General features: G+C 40.5%; 1 non-coding gene and 1 pseudogene across 1 annotated transcript; both read right to left on the reverse strand.

Annotated features, from left to right (window-relative positions):
- LOC122687439 overlaps positions 1–18,901 on the reverse strand; it is a 44,032-nt pseudogene that overhangs the window by 2,236 nt on the left and 22,895 nt on the right.
- LOC122692911 lies at positions 3,568–3,674 on the reverse strand. The gene has a single exon (XR_006340725.1). It is a non-coding gene; the product is annotated as a U6 spliceosomal RNA (small nuclear RNA).

The following is an 18,901-nucleotide window of genomic DNA, read 5'->3' on the forward strand; positions in this document are numbered from 1 at the left end:
GTAAGGTGTGACTGACATCTAAAGTCCTTACCATATGCATTACATTTATAAGGCTTCCCACCAGAATTAATTCTCTGATGTCAAGTTGTGATCCACAGTTAAAGGCCTTCCCATATTAGTTACATTTGTATGTTTCTCACCAGTATGAACTCTCTGATAGTAAGTTAGCTGTGAGCTACAAATAAAAGTCTTACCACATTCCTTACATTCATATGGTTCCCAGTATGAAAAATCTGATGTAGATTAAGTTGTGAGGCACAAAATAAAGATCTTCCCACACTGCTTACATTCCTAGAGATTCTCACCTGTATGAATTTTCTAATGTTGAGACAGTTGTGATCCATAAGCAAAGGCCTTTCCACATTCTTTACATTCAAAGGGTTTTTCACCAGTATGAATTCTCTGATGCTGAGTAAGATATGAGCCACGAATAAACGCTTTCCCACATTCCTTACATTCAAAGGGTTTTTCACCAGTATGAGTTCTTTGATGTTCAGCAAGGTGTGAACCACAAATAAATGATTTCCCACATTCTTCACATTCATACAGTTTCTCACCAGTATGAGTCCTCTGATGTTGAACAAGCTGTGAGCCATAGTTAAAGAATTTTGCACACTGCTTACATTCATGTGGTTTCTTACCTGTATGGATCCTTTGATGTTCAGTAAGTTGTGAGCCAAGGATAAAGAAAATCTCACAATCTTTACATTTATAAGGCTTTTAACCAGTATGAAATCTATAATGTGGAGAAAGCTGTGAACCATAACAAAAGGCTTTCCCACAGTCATTACATACATAGGGTTTCTCACCGGTATGAATTTTCTGATGTCTCATAAGTTGAAAGCCACGAATAAAGGAATTTCCACATTCATTACATATGTAGGGTTTCTCACCAGTATGAAGTCTCTGATGTTGAGAAAGATGTGAACTCTGCATAAAGGCCATTCTACATTCTTTACATACATACGGCTTTTTGCCAGTATGAATTCTCTGATGCTGAGTAAGATGTGAGCCACGAATAAAGGACTTCCCACATGCCTTATACTCATAGGGTTTCTTACCAGTGTGAATTCTCACATGCTGAGTAAGTTCTGAGTCACAAATAAAAGTCTTTCCACATTCTTTACATTCAAAGGGTTTTTCACCAATGTGAATCTTTTGATGTCAAGTAAGGAGGGAGCCATGATTAAAGGCTTTTCCACATTCCTTACACTGATAGGGTTTCTCACCAGTATGAACTCTTTGATGGTAAGTAAGGTGCAAGCCACAAAAGAAGGCCTTCCCACATTCATTACATTCATAGCGTCTTTCACCAGTGTGAATTCTTTGATGATAAATAAGTTGTGAGGCATGAATAAAGGCTTTTCCACACTCTTTACATTCATAAAGTTTCTCTCCAGTATGAATTCTTTGATGATAAATAAGTAGTGAAGCACAAATGAAGGCTTTTCCACATTCCTTACATTCATAGAGTTTCTTAGGAACATGAACTCTCTGATGGTGAGTAAGTTGTGAGTCCTCAATAAAGGCCATTTCACATTCTTTACTTTCATAGAATTTTTCATCAGAATGATTTTTCTGATGTTCAGTCTGTTGAAAGCCAAGGATAAAATACTTTCTTCATGCTTTACATTCATAGAATTTTTCAGATGAATGAATTTTCTGTTGTAATGTAAGGGATGTAGTCTGACTAAAATTAGGCATTTCTTCATAGATTACTAGTTGTCTAGAAACCTTTTTATTTCCTAGTTGGCTTTCAAACTGGTCTCTGCATTCCCTATCATTTTTAAAACTTTTGCAGTCACACTTTTGGCTTGTAAGTTGTTCTATTATTTCCAATTGAGATGCTTCTAGTTCATAAATTTCTCTTTTTGATGGTAGCTTCTTGGTTTCACACCTGGACTCCCAGTCTATAAGATAACAAGTAAACAAATGTTATTTTCACATTCCTGGAAAAATGAAATTTCTATGGTTATAAATAGCCGACTCAAACTGACTATCATAAAATGTCAATGGAACCAATGGAACAGAAAAGAAAAATCCAGAAATAGACACAATTATAATTGTAAATTTAGCCTACAATAAAGGTAGCAGCTAAAATCAGCTGGGAAGAGATGGACTCTTTCTTAATAAATGAAAGCAATAAACATAAGGATAAACATAGGAGACACTGAGAAAGATCCCCAGGGTTCTCCTTGTGCATGCTCAATCATTTCTGACTCTTTACAGACCCATAGACTGTAGGCCGCCAAGCTCCTCTGTCCATGGAATTTTCCAGGCAAGAGCACGGGAGTGGGCTGCCATTTCCTACTCCAAGGAATCTTCCCAATCCAGAGATTGAACCCTTTGTCTCTTGCATCTCCTGCACTGGCAGGCAGATTCCTGACCAATGTGCTACCTGGGAAGCCCAGGGTTCTTACTTGCTGCAAAGAATTAAACTTTCCTTCTCCCTTAAAATAAAAACAACAAAAAAGCCCACAACACAGTGTTAAGGATAAACATTAAAAAAAAAAAAGATGAAATTGCATCAGTACCTTAGACATTACATAGGATATATTCCAAATGGAACAGATGTCCTTACAAAAATGAAAACATACAAATAACTAGAATAAAACTTAGGAGACTTTGCTATAACTGAAGAATGGGAAAATTTTTCCAAACCATAACTTGATAAAAAAAAAAAAAGACCATATTAGAGTTAAAAAAAAAAGCATGTCAAAAACACATTAAGGAAAGTAAAATGACAAGCTGGGAAAAAATAGATAAGTAAAGCTATTTATACTTATGCTAAATCTATCTCAAAATTGTACTAGCAGGACTTCCTTGGCAGTCAGTGATTATGACTGCACTTTCGCTGCAGGGGGCACAGGTTCAAACCCTGGTCAGGGAACCAAGATTTTGCATGCTGCATAGCATGGCCAAAAAAACAAACAAAAAAATAATTAAAAAAATTTTTTTAATTGTACTAACAAAAGAACTCTGATGCATAAAGTCTTTACTGAAGCATAATTTGTTACAGAAAAAGAGTAAAAATAGCCCAACTGTCCATCACTAGCACTAGGTGGTTGGTTGAAATAATTCATGGTATAGCCACATCATGGAATACTATGAAGCAGTTAAAAAGGAATATCTCTTCATATTAATATGGAGTGCCGATTGAAATACACTATTAATTTTAAAAGAAATGTCAACAAAAGTATGTATAGTTATGCTCTTTGTTTTTTTTTAGGTATGGTCTTTTTATCTTTTTTTTTTTTTTTTTTTAATATATTGTAGTGGTTTTTGCCATACATTGACATGAATCAGTCATGGATTTACATGTGTTCCCCTTCCTGATCCCCCCTCCCACTTCCCTCTCCATCCCATCCCTCTGGGTCTTCCCAGTGCACCAGCCCTGAGCACTTGTCTCATGCATCCAACCTGGGCTGCTGATCTGTTTCACCCTTGATAGTATACTTGTTTCAATGCTATTCTCTCAGAACATCCCACCCTTGCCTTCTCCCACAGAGTCTAAAAGTCTGTTCTGTATCTCTGTGTCTCTTTTTCTGTTTTGCATATAGGGTTGTCAAAAATATGGAACGCTTCATGAATTTGCATGTCATCCTTGCACAGGGACCATGCTAATCTTCTCTGTATCGTTCCAATTTTAGTATACATGCTGCCGAAGTGAGCACTCTTTTTATCTTAGGAAGGAGAGAAAGTGGAAGTATAAATGTAAAATACACATTTGCTTTTATTTTTAAAAGGGGGGAGGCGTAAACCCCATGGGAAATGTGAAGAAGCCAGGGATAGAAGTCAGATTTCTTTGAATATAATCTGTTTTGGACATTTGACTTTGGTAGTACATAATTATATTGCATAATTATAAAACAAAATTAAATTACAAGAAAGCATAGCTTAAAAATTGAAAACAGCAACAAAAAATAAACCCATATTTAAAATTGGTAGCATAACCATACAAGGAAACTACCTCAAACATAGCAATTTGACTGTGAGATATACCCTATGAAGGGAATAGAAAATGGGCAAAACAATTATCTCAAATTGTTTTGAGTAATCATATTATTACTGGTAGTGTAGATCTTATTTTAGAGGCTTCCTGTATAATGTGGGATAGAGTAGGTAATCATGTGATATTCTAATCCCACTATTCTTAGTGTCCATGATAACTGGGACTCTTGGCATGAAAGAAAATAGATGCAGCTGTAAGATTTTTTAAAGGGTTAAATAAAAAGCCTATAATTTAGATTAGAATTGAATTGGTATGAACTCATGCTATAGTTTATCTTTAGGGGTTTTTTTTATCTTTAGTTTTTAAATTAAGACTTTATTTCTTAGAGTAGTTTTAGGTTTACAGAAAAGCTGAACAAAGCTCAGAGAGTTCCCACATACCCCCTTCTTTGCCCCTCCAGGTTTCCTTACTAGTAATAACTTGATATTTTGTGTTGGTGCAGTACATTAGTTAAAACTGATGAATCTACATTGATACATTACTTTATTTCTGTTCTCCCTAACTCCCCTTAGCCACACTTGTTTATCTGTTGATCCTCAAAAGCGTCAAACTCATTCCTACCTCTAACTTCCCCTACTATCTCTGCCTTAAACTAGTCTTCTTGGGAATTCCATGGCAGTCCGGGGGTTAGGACTCTTCGCTTTCACTGCCAAGGGCCTGTGTTCAGACTCTGGGGAACCAAGATCCCACAAGGCTCAAGGTATGGCCAGAAAACAAACAAAACCCAGAAAACTAAACAAAACAAAAACCTGTTGTTAACCTAGAATTTGCATGGCTTACTTTACTCATATCGCCCCTCAAATGTGAGCACCTCAGAGAGTCATCCTTAACCACTCTCTCTAAAAGAACACCCACCCTGTTACTTTGTGATTTTCTATGCTTTTTGTTTTTCTTCATAAAAGTCATCATTCTTTGTATGTTTTTATTTGTTACTATTGTATTTCTTCTGCTATATCAATGGGGATAGAGAATTTTTCTTGTTTACTGCTATATTCTCAATACTTAGAATACAGAGGGTATTTAAAAATATTTGCTGGATAGACTCTCATATAGGTGTCACCGGATCAGAAATATAAAATAGTAAAATGATTACCATTGGAAAAGGAAGGCAATCCCCTGTTTGAAAATACAGGAGAAAATGAAAGAAAATCAGGAAAGTAGTAAATGGAGCAAAACTGGAAAGAGGGCATGTGGGAACTCTCTGGGCTTTGTTCAGTTTTTCTGTAGGCCTAAAATTACCTTAGGGTATTCCTTAGGTAAACAGTTTTGTCCTCCAGGGCTCAGGATTTTTACTCCACAGGCCTAGGAGAAAAAGGCATTGGTTGGGTCTTTGAGAACTTCCAAGCTAATAACTCGAAGATGTGGCCAATTAAGCAACTGGCAAAAAAAAGTTAAAATTAAGCAATTTTAACAATGGTCTCCCTTTGCCTGATCATGAACTACTCACCTGGGCTCAGATCTCTTGTCACATCCTATACAACCTTCCAAGGCTCTTTCCCTTGCTCCAATAAGGAGAGCATGTCTGGCTTAGAAATGGAAACTCCTGTTTATAAGTGAAAATGGATATGGTTACACTCTGCTTAAAATGGAGCACATTGTTCAGCAAGTAACAAGGTCAATTATAGAAAGAGTAAGACGAAGGATCTATGAAGAATACAGAAGATACAGGTGCCCAATGGAGCTGTCCATTTCTAAGTCTATAAAGCACAAAAAATTTATTTGGGACTAGAGGTTTGAAATTCAGCTAGGCACTTGGAAACTTTTCTAAATTTCACAAAGAAAGGTTGAATTATTAGGAGCAGACAAGCTTACCCAGTGAGACCAGGTTGCTGTAGTTCTCCAGCATCACATCTCTGTGCAGATCCTTCTGTTCCAAGTTCAGGTATCCTCATTCCTCCTGAGAGAAGTCTATGGCCACATCCTTGAACAACACTAACCTCTGAGATGACAAACTCAGTGTTAATGGTAAAACAAAAAAATATTTTCTAAAAGTAATGAGAGAAGAAAAGTATCACATAAAGTGGTCAAAAGAGAAAAAAGTTTGCAATAAGGTTAAGTAATGGAAAGGAAATTATGTGATAAATGCAGAGCACCTACATAGTTTCTAAACATTCCTATTACTCTATTATAGCTTCTCATGAACAGTTATAGGAATGAACAAAAGCCAGGTGAGTAGAGTTTTCTGATTAAATGAAATACTGTGTGCAAGCCCATGCATGAGTGCTCAGTCGCTTCAGTCATATCCGACTCACTACAACCCTATGTTCTGTAGCCCACTGGGCTCCTCTGTCCATGGGATTCTCCAGGCAAGAATACTGGAGTTGGTTGCCAAGCTCTCCTGCAGGGGATCTTCCCAACCCAGGGCTCGAACCCACATCTCTTACGTCTCCTGCATTTGTTAGGCAGGTTCTTTACCACAAGCGCTACCTGAAAAGTCTGTGCAAGCACATAACACATGCAAATTCCCAAATAAGTTGCAAGTTCCTTCCTACCCTCTTCCCTTTAAAGAACTGAAAATAAGTAAGAGAAAGGATGGAAGGGAGGGAAGAAGGAGAGAATAGAAGAAAGAGGGAGAAAAAAGAAAAACAAACCTGATGGGCCCATTCTAAATATCCTTTTAAATATTTATCTTAGAAAATAATATTTCTATGTAATTTAAGGGTTTATTTCCAACTTAAGTCTCAGAATAACAGCAATAATTTTCTCCCTTGTCCTGGCAAATCCTTTCATAGACATAATTTTTACAAGGTGTATATATATATTGTATTATGATTGTAATCATTTTCTTTCCTTTTTAAAAAACACTTTATTTATTTTTGGCTACACTGGACTTTCATTGCTGCACTTGGGCTTTCTCTAGCTGTGGAGAATGGGAGCTACTCTCCGTTGTGGTGTGTGGGCTTCTCATTGTGGTGGCTTCTCTTGTTGCGGAGTACAGGCTCTAGTCAGATGGGCTTCAGTAGTTCCCAAACATGGGCTCAGTAGTTGTGGCTCGTGGGTTGCAGAGCTCAGGCTCAGAAGTTGTGGTGCATGGGCTTAATTGCCCCGTGGTATGTGGGATCTTCCCAGACCAGGGCTTGAACCAGTGTTCCCTGTATTGCAAGGTGGCTTCCAAACCACTGGACCACGATGGAAGCCCTGTAATCATTTTCTTTTCCTTCCTTTCCCTCCTCCCACCCCATGCAATGTACAGCTAATGGGATCTTAGTGCCCTACCAGAGACTGAACCCCAGCCCTCAGCTGTGAAAGTGCAGAGTTCTAACCACTGGACCACCAGGGAATTCCCTGCAATCATTTTCTTATTTTTTTTGGTATTTAGTTTGTATTCCTTCTCTAATGTCAGCTCCGTTTCTAAAATTCTCAACTACCTAATTCTCTGGCTCTGTTACCACTCATCATTGCTCACTGTACACATCGCTTATTCTGAGCAACAGAAAGCCAATGAAAGATGACCTAAACTCACATAAACATGGTCCTTGACTTACACATGTTATTCAGATTCAAAATGGACCTTGTCACTGGTATTCACCTCTGAGATATTCACCGACATGATACTCTCTTTGTTCTCAGTCCTGCATTTGATCACATTTCAATCTTAAAGCCTCACAGACCAAAGATCTCACCACATTCTGAGATAAACAGCAATTTCTATCTTAATCATCTAGAAAATAGAGTCAATGACAAAGACTGAATTTTGCATATGTAGTCCCATCTCATCAAACCACACTGACAGGAGAGGTTCTACTCTTTCCTTAATACATTTCCTGATTTGCAGAATGGATCCCAAATATGGCTAGAGAAGAGAGGGCCGGGGCTTAGTAAGGCAGAAAATCTGGAGGTAAGAATATTGAGCATTCATATCCTAGAAAACAAGACTATTTGATGAAGGGAAGGAAAAACATCAACTCACATGGGGCATGGCTTAGAATGGCAAATTATTAGTCCTCCTCTGGCTTCTTCTTGCAGAAAAGTGCAGAGTCCTGAGAAGAGAGTCAAGGAAGTAAAATGAACCACGAGAATATGCTTGGTTCTAAATAACTAAGTTAAAATAAATATTTCCTTCCCTTTTCATGGCACCTGGTCCCTTCCATGCCCCAATACACATACTGAGATTTGCAGAAATCTAAAAAATCAAATGTCTTCCTCAATACCAAAAAACACAGATATAGAATTAACTTATGCTAAAGCAGTACCCAATTCCTATGATGTTCTTAGGGTTCTCTGACCTGTCCTGAGTAGTTCACCTTTTCAGACTAGGGGGCCCTGATCCAAAATGTACCCAAGTCATGCCTGCTTCAAGGATACTGATGGGGCCCCCAGGCCTAGAAGTGCACTATATCCATGTAGGCCAAATCCTGAAACAAACACTTCACATAACTAAGATCTGCGTTATTTCCCCCAGGTCCAACACACTACATACCACAGAGTGCCGCCCTGACTTATTCTCATGTTTCAGGGGCAAGAAATATTTTGAGTCCAAAGTTTCATCCAGGCCACATGAAGTCACACTAGACTCATCCAGTAACCAAGGAACAAATCCAAAGCAACCTTTTATTTTTTCTTTTTAAATTAATTTTTAATTGGAGAATAATTGCTTTACAATGTTGTGTTGGTTTCTCCCGTACAACAATGTAAGTCAACCATAAGTATACATATATCCCCTCCATCTTGATCTTTATTTTTAATTGTATTTATTTATTTTGGTCATGCGGCTTGTAGGATCTTAGGTCCCCAACCAGGGACTGAAACCCAGGCCCTTGGGCGTAGAAGTGAGGAACATCCTTTAAGAGCAAACTGCCTGGAGACTTCCCTAGTGATGCAGTGGTTAAGACTTTGTGCTTCCACCATAGGAGGAACAGATTCAATATCTGGTGGGGGAGCCAAGAAAGGCATGCCACATGACTCGGCCAAAGAAAAATAACAAACTGGATATCTGTCTTTTTATTGTTGAGTTGCTATAATTCCTCACACACTCTAAAAAATCCAATTCCTTCTTGAACATGTAATTTTCAAATTTTGGATCCTACTTTGTAGGCTATACACCTGGGGCTTCCCAGGTGGCACTACTGGTAAAGAACCTGCCTGCCAATGCAGGAGACATAAGAGACGTGGGTTGGATCCCTGCGTCAGGAAGATCTCCTGGAGAAGGGAATAGCAACCCACTTTACTATTCTTGCCCGGAGAATCCCATGAACAGAGCAGCCTGACAGGGTTGCAAAGAGTCAGATACGACTATAGTGACCTAGTGTACATGCATTGTGGGCTATATTTTTACTTTGTTTACTTTGAAGCTGGTAAGTTTTTAATTTTGAGGAAGTCCAATTTATGTATTTTTTTTTCAATTTATGTATTTTTTTTCCCCTTTGGCTGCCTATACTCTTACATTTAGGTTGATGGTACATTTTGAATAAATTTTTGTGTGTGGCATGAGGTACGATGAGCCTGTGATAAATATTTCACAAGTGCTATCTTGACTCAACACTGATGTTATGGCTAAAAACTCTCAATTCCTCTTCACAGGAAGTTGGCTAAACACCCTCCTTATATTCTTCTCTTATCAAAGTCTAACACAATATAGCTTTGCTGGGCTACCCACGGATACCTCAGTAGCCTTGCCATTGTAATGTTAACTACATCCACCTTCTTCCACAAGCACAGGTATGACGCTATATGGATGACCTCCTCCTCCATAAATGGAGATTATTTAACATGCTCATTAAGGACATAAAAATACTCACAAAAGAGCTTACAAAAAAAAGTCATAAGCCATTGCCTCGTGTGGAATTCCTGAAAAGTACTGGTAAATCTGGACAGCTCTATCCCAGACACTGTCCATAAACTGCTGTGAAATCTCTCAGGACCCATAAAGTCTTTTAGTCTTATTCGGGTCTGGAAGCAACATATCTCCTTACTGCCAAATTTTAGTTAATCTCATTGATGCTGTTACTTACAAACCATCCCACCATGAAAAGGAACTCATCCAACAAAAGGCTCCACAATCTCTTCAAATTAAAATCAGCAGTCACTTCCTGTTAGTGGCCTCAGAGATTGCCTCTTTGTAGAGGCCACAGCAACCTCTCAAGCCTCTGGACCAACTATGATGTCCACCTACACGTTAATGATGCAATAAACTGCCCCCTTTGGCCCTATGCTGTACATCATTAGAGTGACAACTGCTGGCTAGATGCTAAGATCTCTTGGAAATTAAGGCTTTCAAACACCCTAAGCCTGGGAATCTCTGAACCCATATGCCCATTATGCCTTGGATCATGGAAGCAGCACTCTCAAAAGCTCAGCACAAGTACTGAGGCCTCCTTGATACATCCTGTAGGTGTAGCCAAATTCTAGCCCTCTAGAATATTCCATCTACAGGAGGGACTGGTCTTCCCTATCCTTAGTCCCTTGCTGGATGTGATGGTGCTAGAGGAAGTCACCACTCCCCCAGAGTCCTTGACTAGGAATCCACCTGGGATTAACTGAGTAGACAACAATGGGAGTTCACAGACTTTCTGGACAGCACCGCCACCATCACAAGTGATGGAGGTCAGTGGGATGTTGCTGCTTTCCATCCCTTAACTAGGATGTTCCCCATAAAGGACAGGACCCAAGGGGCAGAACAAGTGGTCAAACTTTAGGAAATCATCTTTGCACAAATGTCGTGACCAACAAATGGTTCTATCTGCATATTTTTACAAACTCTTGGGGCACTGCTTAAGAGTTTCCCCTTTAAGTGTAAAGAAATCTGGGAATCTCTTGTCTTACAGATACTGAAACATAAATCAAAGTCACATATCTTTGCATATACAAGGTCCTTCCAGGACAATCCTGATTCCCTTCAGAGTTCCAGACATTACCGACAGTGACCAGTGCACACATTTCACTTCTCAAAATACACAGTGCTGGGCCGCTGGGAGAGGCATTCAATGGAACTTCCATTTCCCAATAGGTCCCAGGCAGCTGGTTTAATTAAGAGACATAATGGTCTCTTTAAACAGCTCCCTTTTAAATGGCAGTGTGTAAAAGGACCCCCACATGTGTCTCTCACTTACCCCAAGCCTTAATCTCTCCTAATATAAGGCCCATTGGCTGACTCACATCTAAAAGAAACTTTAGGAAATTTCCTTCACTATTTTCTATATTTAGAGGGGAATATGTCTCATCCTCCACACACATGAAGACATCACATGTGAGCTCTTTTAATAATGTCTCCCTCTATTTTTATGGATTTTTCAATACTGCTGTCATTTCATCAGGGCTGGAAGTCAGATAGAGGGCACATACTCTCTTCAGACTCGTTAACTGTCCCATGGGAGAAGCATCTGTCCACCTAGTATGTGATCCATTTGAGCCTAACTTTCCCTCCCCAGAAAACCTTCCCCACTATTTGGATTATAAAGGGTTGAAAATTAATCTGAGCTCACTTTCTGATCTGTTCCAGGAAATTCAAATTAGTGCTCCTAGGTTAAGTCTCTTAATCTACAGGAAATATGGAAAAACATGTTAATGATACAGTGGGAAACCATATGGAACAAATTACCTAGTTTCTTCAACAAATACATTGCAAGTAGAGAGAGACAAAGAAGGAGAATAAGAAATCATGGTTTCTAAAAAAGACTTTATTAGGAGAGTTATAAATGAATCACAAAACATGGGTCTTATCTGAACCCAGATTCAAAGAAATCTCAAAATTTTAAAAAGTTATTTGCACTGTTCAGTTCAGTTGCTCAGTGTCCAACTCTTTGTGACCCCATGGACTGCAGCATGCCAGGCTTCCCTGTCCATCACCAACTCCTGGAGTCCTCCCAAACCCGTGTCCATTGAGTCGGTGATGCCATCCAACCATCTCATCCTCTGTCGTCCCCTTCTCCTCCTGCCATCAGTCTTTCCCAGCATCAGGGTCTTTGCAAATGAGTTAGCTCTTCGCATCAGGTGGCCAAAGTATTGGAGTTTCAGCTTCAACATCAGCCCTTCCAATAAATATTCAGGGCTGATTTCCTTTAGGATGGACTGGTTGGATCTCCTTGCTGTCCAAGGGACTCTCAAAAGTCTTCTCCAACACCACAGTTCAAAAGCATCCATTCTTTGGCTACTCAGCTGTCTTTATAGTCCAACTCTCACACCCATACACGACTACTGGAAAAACCACAGCCTTAACTAGACGGACCTCTGTTGGCAAAGTAATGTCTCTGCTTTTTTTATATGCTGACTAGGTTGGTCAAAACTTTCCTTCCAAGAAGTAAGTGTCTTTTAGTTTCAAGGCTGCAGTCACCACCTGCAGTGATTTTGGAGCCCTCAAAAATTAAGTCTGCCACTGTTTCCTCATCTATTTGCCATGAAGTGATGGGACCGAATGCCATGATCTTAGTTTTCTGAATGTTGAGCTTTAAGCCAACTTTTTCACTCTCCTCTTTCACTTTCATCAAGAGGCTCTTTAGTTCTTGTTCGCTTTCTGCCAAAGGGTGTGTCATCTGCATATCTGAGGTTGTTTATATTTCTCCCGGCAATCTTGATTCCAACTTGTGCTTCATCCAGCCTGGCATTTTGTATGATGTACTCTGCTGCTGCTGCTGCTAAGTCACTTCAGTCGTGTCCAACTCTGTGCGACCCCATAGACGGCAGCCCACCAGGCTCCCCTCTCCCTGGGATTCTCCAAGCAAGAACACTGGAGTGGGTTGTCATTTCCTTCTCCAATGCATGAAAGTGAAAAATGAAAGTGAGGTCGCTCAGTCGTGTCTGACTTGTAGTGACTCCATGGACTGCAGCCTACCAGGCTCCTCCTAACATGGGATTTTCCAGGCAAGAGTACTGGAGTGGGGTGCCATTGCCTTCTCCGGATGTACTCTGCATATAAGTTAAATAAGCAGGGTGACAACATACAGCCTTGACATACTCCTTTTCCTATTTGGAACCAGTCCATTGTTCCATGTCCAGTTCTAACTGTTGCTTCCTGACCTGCATACGGATTTCTCACGGGACAGGTCAGGTGGCCTGGTATTCCTGCCTCTCTCAGAATTTTCCACAGTTTATTGTGATCCACACACTCAAAGGCTTTGGTGTAGTCAATAAAGCAGAGATAGATGTTTTTCTGGAACTCTCTTGCTTTTTTGATGATCCAATGGATGTTGGCAATTTGATCTCTGGTTCCTCTGCCTTTTCTAAAACCAGCTTGAGTTATCTGGAAGATCACGGTTCATGTATTGTTGAAGCCTGGCTTGGAGAATTTTGAGCATTACTTTACTAGCGTGTGAGATGAGTGCAATACTGCGGTAGTTTGAGCATTCTTTGGCATTTCCTTTCTTTGGGACTGGAATGAAAACTGACCTTTTCCAGTCCTGTGGACACTGCTGAGTTTTCCAAATTCGCTGGCATATTGAGTGTAGCACTTTCATATTTGCCCTGAGAGGAAGTCTAAACATTAACTGGACATCTGATTATTATTGTTTACTTTAAGGGAAAATAATGGTATTGTGATTAAGTTTTTTAAAAGACTCATCATTCACATACATACTGAAATATTTATGCCTGAAATCATACATATTTGAAAAATGAAGGCATTTGCTTCAACATAACACTGGGGTGGACAGCCTGTGTGCATGCTAAGTTGCTTTAGTCGGGTCCGACTCTTTGTGACCCTATGGACTATATAGCCCGGCAGGCTCCCCATCCAAGGGATTCTCCAGGCCAGAATACTGGAGTGGGTCCCTCCTCCAGGGATCTTCCCGACTCAGAGATCGAACCCTTGTCTCTGACATCTCCTGCACTGGCAGGCAGGCTGTTTACCATGAGCACCACCTGGGAAGCCCCTGGGGTAGGCAGAGGTATAGATTAAACACGAGTGGCTGTGAGTCAATCATTACCAGAGATGAGCAAAGGATGGTACATAGAGGTTCACTAATATTTTGTCTATTTTTGTATAGTTTGAATTTTTCAAAATAAAAAGTTAAAATGCTGATCATGGATCAGTGAATTGATTTTACTACACACACACAAATACGGTAACAACCCCATGGTTTGAAAGGCTCTACAACAGCACATTAATAACTTCCTAAAGTTTTCTAACAACTAGCAAAGTACCTTGAATAAACATAAAATCAGAAAAAATTAATTAGTAAATTGATGACACAGCCTCTCTGAGGGAAAATATAGCAAGAACTTTTATTTATTTTTTTCATTTATTTTTATTAGTTGGAGGCTAATTACTTTACAATATTGTAGTGGTTTTTGTCATACATTGACATGAATCAGCCATGGAAGCAAGAACTTTTAAATTTAAAGTTCACACATAAATAGGCCCAGAAAGTGGCGTTCATCCTACTAACAAACTTATCAAATGAGCATTTACACAAGGATATTTATCCTATCACTGTTTACAATAGCAAAAGACTGACAAACACTTGAAAGTTAATAAGGGTCAGTTTTTTAAATTATAGAAGTATGAAATACAGTTCAGCTATAAAAAAAGAGTAACCCTTCATATAGTAATGTATGTAGAGGATCCCCCTAGAAGTACTCAAGAAACTGGTCACACTGTTTGCCTTTGAAGTGGGAAAACTACACGACAAAGGGCAGAGCTGGGAGGGAGAATTCGCTGAACACTCTTCTGAACGTTTTAAATACTTAAAGTATCATCTCTTAACAAACCTGAGAAGAAAATACTAAAAGAAAGGCTTCAAGTTTCACTCTGTGGGATTTATTGTATTTCTTCAGAATTCATAGAAGAGGACTAAGCATACAGGCGGTATTAAAATATTTGGCACATGAATATGGGTACCTCAGGTTAAAAGGAGAGATGTGGAGTGGAACAGCTTCTCTGGGTCCATTCCTCTAGCCCTCCCCCAACCCTGATTACTCTTTGGAATAGCAAGGCCCAAGAACCAGATCACTGAAAGGATCCTTGCTGTGGATTTTCAAGACATTGAAAGATAAATCCTGAAAATCCAGAAAGCAATACAGAGACAAAAAAGACAAAAACAACTTACTTTGGATAAAATGCTTGATTGTCCAACTGCTCTTCCCTTTGTCTCTGGTCACCCGTGTAAGAGAAGTTGGTAAGAATTAAAGAATCTTCAGACACCAAGCCTTTCTTTCAGCCCAGACTGACTTATTAGAAACGACATCTTCTACTCCCCTTGCCACACCCCCATGCTCCTGTTTTGCTCAAAGTTTTAATTTCCATTTCAGGGTCAAAGGATTTGTTAACAAAAGAAACCACTCAAACAATTTCAATATTTAATAGAGAATTATCTAACTTACTTTCAATATACAATCCTTAAAAGAAAAAAAAAGAAACAGAAACAGTAAAACTGTAACAGCATATACATCATCTATGTGGAGTTCACTAGCATCCAGAACCAAACAGCACGGGGAAATCCCCTGTAACAGTAATCTGGAGTCGCAGTTTCGAAACAGTCCCCGGCAGTGCGTTCAACCCATGGGTGAGAATTCAAAACTGCAGTTCCTGCTTATAATTTCCGCGGAAAACTGATACATCATGTTTGCTAGCAAGTTGCAGCTCTGAAACTCAATTAATCTTTTTTACAATGCTGTTTATCTATCTAGCAAGTCAAAGGATTTCGTTAACCCGGGGTGTGGTTGGTTAGATTCCCTCCAAGGGCTCAAAATTCCCAAGACCCGCTCCCTATCTTGTTTATAGGGCCCCTCGGCTTCTTTGGAACAATCGGCGCACTGCGGAACAGGCACGTAGTAAGTGCAGTGTGCAGGCAGGTCCGAAGCAGGGTCAGAAACCCGCTGTGCTTTCTTGTCTCTTTAGTCTGAACAAGACTACTTCCATTTAATTTCCCTGACATCACCCCATTCCTGAGTTAAAATAGACACTCAGCAGAAAGTTGGTGAGTGACTTGAGCAATGACGCCCTCCCTTTCCGGGAACCAGAGTGGAAGTGGAGAATCCCTACAGTTTCACCCGGTGAATTACCGAGGGGCGAGATTTGAATCTCACTACCTCCGTTTCTGTTTCTGGCTCTAAAATTCTCATTCTGCGATCAGGTCTCTGACTTAAAGACAAGTTTCTTTACCTGGTCATTCGCTGAAGACACAATTACCACTCTCGCAAGTGTTCACACAGAAAATCATGCAGTCTCATAGGCACATCACGTTACACACACACAGGCGCACACAGGTCGCTGAAGACACAATTACCACTCTCGCAAGTGTTCACACAGAAAATCATGCAGTCTCATAGGCACATCACGTTACACACACACACACACACACACAGGCGCGCTAACGCCTGAGGCTCTAGGCACGGCCGGTCTCTGCACCGCGGCTCAGACAGCTCCTCATCTTCAGCTTCCCCTGCGTCCTGCAGGATCCCAGCGGACCAGGAAGTTTCACACTCTGCCCTCCCCACGCCGCAGGACCGCTCAACTGGTTTAAATACAGCAGCGCTGAAACCGTGGTAGGAAGTGACGTAACACCCGCGGGTTTCTGGAAAATGTAGTCCAACACCGAAAGACCCGAGAGAGCCTGCAATCCAGAGCCCTCTTCGAGCCATCCTCGGTACCGTAATCCTGCAAGGGTATCAGGCACGACCTGTGGGTCCTCCGCCGACTCCCGAGGGTGGAGGAGGGTGGGGGAGAATCACTCCGCTCGGCCGCAGTTCAGACTGTGAAGAGGACCCTCCATGGTCATTCTGGAGGGAAGCTTATTTCCGCCATGCGGACTTCTGGGACTTGTAGTGTGTTTAAGAGCCCCAGCTCCACGAGTTGGTGATGGACCGGGAAGCCTGGCGTGCCACAGTCCATGGGGTCGCAAAAAGTCGGACTCGACTGAGAGATTGAGCCCTAGAACTAAGAGCTCCAGAGGGCAGAGTGGCATCGGCCTGTTCTTACAGTCCCAGGTTGGGCGGGGCTGCGATGGGTGCCGCCAAAGAATACTAGAGTCCGAAGGTCCTCGCAGGTGGAGGGGAAGATAGGGCAGATTTTGAGGAAACTGCAGAGGGATCCCCAGGCACTAAGCGCAGCCTGGGCTGTTGTAGGAGGGCATGAGACGAGTGACCCTTCATTGCTGGTGTGAGTGCATTTGCTTCAGTTTGTGACCTTGTTGGGGGGAGGGGCGGTTGGTGGTTGTGTAGCTGTTCCTGAGTTGTTTTTTTTTTTCCATTGGACGATAATTGCTTTATAATATTGTGTTGGTTTCTTCCATACATCAACACAAATCAGTCATAAGTATATATATGTCCCCTTCCTCTTAACTCTCTCTACCCAACCCCTTCCCCTTCCCACCTGTTTGGGTTGTCACAGAGCACCAGGTTGAGGTCCCTGCCATCCTAAGCAAATTTTCACTGGTTATCTAATTTTACATATGGGTAATGTGTATGTTTCAATGCTACTCTCTCAATTCATCCCACCTTCTCCTTCCCCTGCCTGAGAAAGTTTTTTATGATTTAAAAAAAAAAAAAGTGTTTAAATACTCTTTGAACATAACATGAAAAAAAAGTGCCCAAATCATTAAAGTAGAGCTGGGTGAATTTTCTTGCATTTCTTTTCGTTTTTGGATGGTTTTGTTCATTGCCTCCTGTAGAGTGTTACGAACCTCTGTCCATAGTTCTTCAGGCACTCTGACTACCAGATCTAATCCCTTGAATCTATTTGTCACCTCCACTGTATAATCATAAGGAATTTGATTTAGGTCATAGCTGAATGGCCTAGTGATTTTCCCCACTTACTTTAGTTTAAGACTGAATTTTGCTATAAGAAACTGATGATCTGAGCCACAGTCAGCTCCAGGTCTTGTTTTTGCTTAAATCAAATCCCTTACAATTATACAGTGGAAATGACAAATAGATTTAAGGGATTAGATCTGATAGACAGAGTGCCTGAGGAACTATGGATGGAGGTTCATGAGAGTGTACAGAAGACAGTGATCAAGACCATCCACAAGAAAAAGAAGTGCAAAAAGGCAAAATGGTTGTCTGACAAGGCCTTAAAAATAGTTGAGAAAAGAAGAGAAGCTAAAGGCAAAGGAGAAAAGAAAACATATACCCACTTGAATGCAGAGTTCCAAAGACTAGCAAGGAGAGCTAAGAAAGCCTTCCTCAGAGATCAATGCAAAGAAATAGAGAACGACAACAGAATGGGAAAGACTAGAGATCTCTTCAAGAAAATTAAAGATACCAAGGGAACATTTCACGCAAAGATGAGCACAAAAAAGGACAGAAATGCTATGGACCTAACAGAAGCAGATGATATTAAGAAGAGGTGGCAAGAATACATGGAAGAACGATACAAAAAAGATCTTCTTGACCCAGATAACTGTGATGGTGTGATCACTCACCTAGAGCCAAACATCCTGGAATGCAAAGTCAAGTGGGCCTTAGGAAGCATCACTACAAACAAAGTTAATGGAGGTGATGGAATTCCAGTTGAGCTATTTCAAATCCTAAAAGATGATGCTGTGAAAGTGCTGCACTCAATATGCCAGCAAATCTGGAAAACTCAGCAGTGACCACAGGACTAGAAAAGGTCAGTTTTCATTCCAATTCTAAAGAAAGGCAGTGCCAAAGAACGTTCAAACTACTGCACAATTGCACTCATCTCACATGGTAGCAAAGTAATGCTCAAAATTCTCCAAGCCAGGCTTCAACAGTACGTGAACCATGAACTTCCAGATGTTCAAGCTGGTTTTAGAAAGGGCAGAGGAACCAGAGATCAAATTGCCAACATCCACTGTACCATTGAAAAAGCAAGAGAGTTCCAGAAAAACATCTATTTCTTCTTTATTGACAATGCCAAAGCCTTTGACTGCATGGATCACAACAAACTGGAAAATTCTGAAAGAGATGGGAATACCAGACCACCTGACTTGTCTCTTGAGAAATCTGTATGCAGGTCAAGAAGCCACAGGTAGAACTGGACATGGAACAACAGAC

The sequence above is a fragment of the Cervus elaphus genome, chromosome 4, assembly GCF_910594005.1.
Source record: "Cervus elaphus chromosome 4, mCerEla1.1, whole genome shotgun sequence".
Classification (NCBI taxonomy): Eukaryota; Metazoa; Chordata; class Mammalia; order Artiodactyla; family Cervidae; genus Cervus; species Cervus elaphus.